General features: G+C 33.6%; 2 protein-coding genes and 2 long non-coding RNA genes across 4 annotated transcripts in view; 2 read left to right on the top strand and 2 right to left on the bottom strand.

The window, feature by feature from the left end:
- LOC144972231 (uncharacterized) overlaps positions 1 to 1,353 on the top strand; it is a 1,462-nt gene extending 109 nt beyond the window's left edge. Inside the window, exons 1-3 of the long non-coding RNA XR_013645312.1 lie at positions 1 to 120; positions 676 to 746; positions 1,338 to 1,353. The exon at positions 1 to 120 is cut by the window's left edge and continues 109 nt beyond it. This is a non-coding gene — a long non-coding RNA (uncharacterized LOC144972231). The remainder of the gene's footprint in view (positions 121 to 675; positions 747 to 1,337) is intronic.
- Positions 1 to 5,000, bottom strand: part of LOC144973832 (GTP-binding protein Di-Ras2-like) — a 206,251-nt gene that overhangs the window by 104,002 nt on the left and 97,249 nt on the right.
- Positions 1 to 5,000, bottom strand: part of LOC144972230 (uncharacterized) — a 29,422-nt gene that overhangs the window by 3,893 nt on the left and 20,529 nt on the right. The gene's annotated exons all lie outside the window — the stretch shown is intronic.
- LOC144973779 (uncharacterized) lies at positions 1,777 to 3,973 on the top strand. The gene is made up of 3 exons (XR_013645621.1): positions 1,777 to 1,847; positions 2,291 to 2,375; positions 3,580 to 3,973. It is a non-coding gene; the product is annotated as an uncharacterized LOC144973779 (long non-coding RNA).

Genomic DNA, 5,000 nt, shown 5'->3' with positions numbered 1-5,000 from the left:
AGTAATTTATCAGTTTAATTCCATCATTTAGTAATTTCAACATGGCGGCATTGACTAGAAGCAAACGTTTGGTTGAACTTGGCATTCAACGAATGTTAATGTTGGAGTCCAGACAAAAAGGTAAGAGAAGAATAAGACTAAGAGACTAACTCTAGATAAAGATATACTCTTGCTTTTTCTAGAACTTAATTAAGATTTAGATTTATCAAGATGAATGATAATGTAGACCAATTTTCAGTCACTGTACTCTAGTCTAGTCTCAAAGGTTAGAGGAGAAGGCAATGTTGTTGTTTTTTCTTTGCCAGTTTTGTTTGTCACAGATAACATGAGAGACAAAGTGTCACAAAGTCAAAAGACAGCAAAAAAAATGATAATAATAGATGACTCAAGACTAAAGATTTTTATGTGTATATATTATAGTCTCTATACTCTAGGCTAGTAGTAGGCTCTATGATGACTATGCACATTTACTACTCATTCTCATACTTTTATTATGACATTGTACGTTATTCATCGTCCACATAGATGAAAGCTTGGAATAAATTGGAAACAAAAACCAACTTTAAAGTTTTGTGCATGTCAATCAAGATGAACATAAGTTAGAGGAGGCGCATTTTGATTCTTAATTTTGTACTTAATTAATTAATCCTAAACTTTTATTCTCTTCCACAAAAGATGCTGAGCAAGAAGTGCCCTCCAGTTCTTCATCTCCCGTTCCCTCTGCTGACAGAGATATTGACCCAGATGTAAGATTGAAGAATAACATTGTTTCTTTTTTAAAGTAGATTCTAGGCCTACTGTATTAAGATAAAATGTATTTTTTTATGTTTGTTTTAAAGCTTCTCAAATACTTTTATACTTGAGTATTTAATATTTATTCATTTATCATTGTTTGATGCTGTCTCTGTGTATGTTAATGTTAGATATTCCATGCCTCAACCCCATCAAAAAAAAACAACTTATTTTCTCACACATGAAATGCTATAATAATGCAATGCTTATTACTTATAAAACCAGTGCTATTGAACATGTTATGCTAATCAGTCTTACGATTAGAATTATTAGTTACACATTTTGAAAATAATTATTTAAAAAATAAAAGTTGTTACGATTAGTGACTGTCCTAGTTCTTTACAGGCTTCTCCCTATTCTCTCACTTTAATGGTGCATCATTTCCTAGGTCTAATGCTATGTCACATTGAAACCTATTTTCTAATCAAATCTAACCATATTTAAATAGAGCATTACCTGTAATATCAGATCACTTGGCAGGCACCATTACATTTCCATTTCTACATTTGAATCAATCAAAAACTTAATTTCTTTTATATCAACAGTTTGTTCCAGCACCACCTCACAAACAAGTAGTGAGGATGAGGGGAAGAAATGCTTTCCAAATTGTCAGCTTTGAGGTTCAAAGAAAAGATCCTAAATTGGAATCAGGTACCTAATAGAACAGATCATTAATTGAAAAGCATATCTTCATCTCTCTGCCCTCTTCTTTAACATGTCATTTGTTCTGCATTACAGCTCCTTACTTAATCAAACATCTGTGTTTGTATTATGGATGATCACCTTGTACTGTTGCATTCGCTTAGCAAATTTCAGGCTAAGAGTTAGAGAGACATCCAAAAAAATTTTTGATGGAGAAGAGCGGTTAAATACTGCTTTAAACATGTCAAATCTTAATAAGTCGTGTAAGCAAATTTCTATGAAAAATCTGTCTGATGTGAACAATCTTTATTTTGCATTCTCAGGATCCAATGCTGATTGACAATGCTGAAAGTAATTTATTGCGAATCTGAAATTGTTGAATTTCATTCTGATGGATTGGTCGACAATATAAGGTAGGAAAAACACTATGAGATACATTATCCTATTTATATAAATGATAATTATAAGCAGTCATTTATCGCTGTCTCCCCTAAGATCTAACCAATCTGTATATAATTTCTTAAAGTCACATAAAATACAGTTTCACATTATACAAAGCACATATAATAAGGTTGAGAACAGGTAGGAATATAAAAAATGCTGTCTAAAATGATTTATTTATTTCTTAAAATGATAATTTTTTAAGTCAAACTCTGGTATATGTTAGTGTCCTCTGTTAAAATATTCCATGTTTAATAATAATAATAATAGGATATAACTCTTGATTTTTATCTTGATCATGATTGGAGCAACTAGGTATCTACTTATGCTATTTAATCTAATTTTTACGAATTATATTTATTACTGATTACTACTATTTTGCATCAAATTTCTAATAAAAAGAATATGTCTTTAGGCCTGATGAAAAGTTACCAAATCCACAAGAAGTCCGTCTTGAACCATCCCAACTGAATGAAAATAGGAATGAAAGCAGTAATAAGGTTAGTCTTATTACTTTATTTGACGAATTGACTTTAGCGAAGGATAAACGTCTGTTTTGATTATGCAATATCAGAGGAACAATTTGAGTAAATTGGGTCTATATCTCCAATTTTTTAAATGTCTGCTTGGCAAGGTACATTTATGGTGCATTGCTTTACTAGCAGCATAAGTGTCAGGTGTACAAGGTGTTAATGAGTTTGGATTAGGAGATTAGAGTTGTGATTTTATTAAGAGTCATTAACTGGAATTTGTATAAAGAAGACTGACAGCTGGTCCAGCCAAACTGTATAGGTACATTAAATCCAAGTCTTTGGAGATGTTCTGTATTTAAACATAGAATGTTTCCTGCAAACAGTCTTTGTCTCGTGGTCTCAGGGATCAGGTTAAATGTAATGTAATTCATATTCTGAACGCAGGCTCTTCCATGGCACTATATTCAGTAACATCAATGTCAATCACTTAAATTTACACAAATTCACATTTTTGAATGTCTCTTCATTGGTTAACGGTTTTAAGTTAAAATAACTATAATATAGTACACAGTGTTGATTGAAATAATCGTCCAGTGTGATGAAAGCCCATGTAGTATAAAAGATGGATCAGATTTGAATTATAGTCCCCTAGTTATAGAATTATAGTGGCCGAGTGGTTAAGGCATTGCACTGTGTCCCGGAAGGACCTGGGTTCGAGCCCCGCTTCAGGCACTTTCGTTTTTTTCCTTGAGCAAGTTTATTAACCCCCAATTTGCTCACTTGGACAACATAGGTGATCGTTGTTCACATCAGACATCTTGTTTGATGAGTTATCTATATTCCTTTGTGGAATGCTTAGGCGACGATATCTTATGATGTGGCGAAAAAGGCATAATTTTTTTTTTTAATAATTAATAACAAAAATTTAATTAGAAATTAGTGTGCAATTGTAAGAGGATTGAGATTCTGGGAGTCGAGGTTTAGAAAGTGGCCATTATAAATTTTGGTCGTTATTGGGAAGATGGTTAGATTTCATTAAGTATGTTTTTCGTGTTTTTAAGCCTACCTTCATAAATATCTGAACATCAACACTCCACTATCTAATTTATTTAATAGACATTATTTTTAAAAGGTGATTTGTCCTCAAGGATATTTTTTTCAAGCATTTATGAAATCACTGCTTATGGCATTATCATCTGGGCAATGAACTTTTCTTTGATTTACATTTCAGAAACCAAAACGAATGTGTAAGTTTTGTGATGAATTTCCAACCCATCTCACTCGTCATATAAAAAGAAAACAGAGTACAGAGGAGGAGGTGATTGCTGCTTTGAAACTACCGAGCAAAGAGCAAAACAGAATGTTTGATACATGAAAAAAAGCGGCGTTTTTAAAGCAAATGCAGAAATTCATCGCAAAGATAAGCAAGCAACTTTAATAAGGGAGAGAAGCCAAGGCAATGCTGATACAGTAATGTGTTCTGGCTGCTTAGGCTTTTTTGATGGCAAAAATATCTTTCGTCACAAAGAAAAGTGTTCTCGAGTGATGTCTTTGCAAGCTGACACAATTAAAATGACTTCTTTGTCAGGCTGTGCAAAAGAAATAGGTGTTGATGTTGAGTTTAAGACCAATGTATTGATAGGTTTAGAAAGATGATGTTGGAGAGATTTGCAGAACAGATTTAGTTGTATTGTTGCTTGGGAAAAAACAATGGGCAAGATCAGTAAAAAAGGAAAGATCTGTTATAATGGGTGAGATGAGATTGTTTGCCAACTTAATTTATTTATTACGAGCAGAGTCCGAAAATCAAAATGCCTCGGGACTAGATGTGTTAGACTACAAACAATTCAATGTATTTGAAAAGGTTGTCATCAAATTGTGTGACAAAGATGATGGCCAAAAGGCCGGTTTGAAAGTGAGAATCGGATTTGTTCTAAAGAAGGCAGTCAACGTCATGAAAGGGTACTTTATTATGAAAGGTGTATTTGACAAAGAGCAAGATTTGAGCAGATTTATAGATGTCCTCAATCTGAATTGGAGCTTTATCTTTTATTCAGCTGAAGTAGAATGTGAATTAAAATGGGGTGGTCTTCGTAAACCAGCAGCCATGCCATTGGAAGAAGATATTTCAACTTTCAGAAAATACTTGTTGCAGGAAATGACAAATGGGATGGCTCAATTTGGTATCTGGGATAAACAGACTTTTATTTTCATGAGGAATATCATTTTGTCAAGGATAACCATGTTTAATGCTCGAAGAGATGGTGAGCCAAGTAGGCTTACTTTAGCTGAGTGGAGAGATGCCATCACAGGTGCTTGGATCGATCCAAATTTAGTTATGGATGTTGACGATCCAATGGAAAAATATTTGATCGATAATCTGAAGCTGGCCTACCAAGCTGGCAAAAGTAATAGAAGACTTGTTCCTGTTTTGTTCCCAATGGACACAATAGAGCCTATAACAAAACTTCTAAGTGAGAGGATAAATTGTAATGTTTCTATTGAAAATACATATTTGTTTCCCAACACTGGTCAATTAACTGACCATGCCAGTGGATACCATTGCCTTCAGTCTGTTGTAAAACGTTGTCCTGGACTGAAGCAGCCTCACCTCCTGATTGCTGATAAGTCTAGACATAGAGTTTCCACCAT

The sequence above is a fragment of the Berghia stephanieae genome, chromosome 5, assembly GCF_034508935.2.
Source record: "Berghia stephanieae isolate SIO BIC M18660-M18661 chromosome 5, UCSD_Bste_1.3, whole genome shotgun sequence".
Classification (NCBI taxonomy): Eukaryota; Metazoa; Mollusca; class Gastropoda; order Nudibranchia; family Aeolidiidae; genus Berghia; species Berghia stephanieae.
The sequence above is the reverse complement of the archived record's forward strand: the minus strand, read 5'-3'. Positions and strand labels throughout refer to the sequence as shown.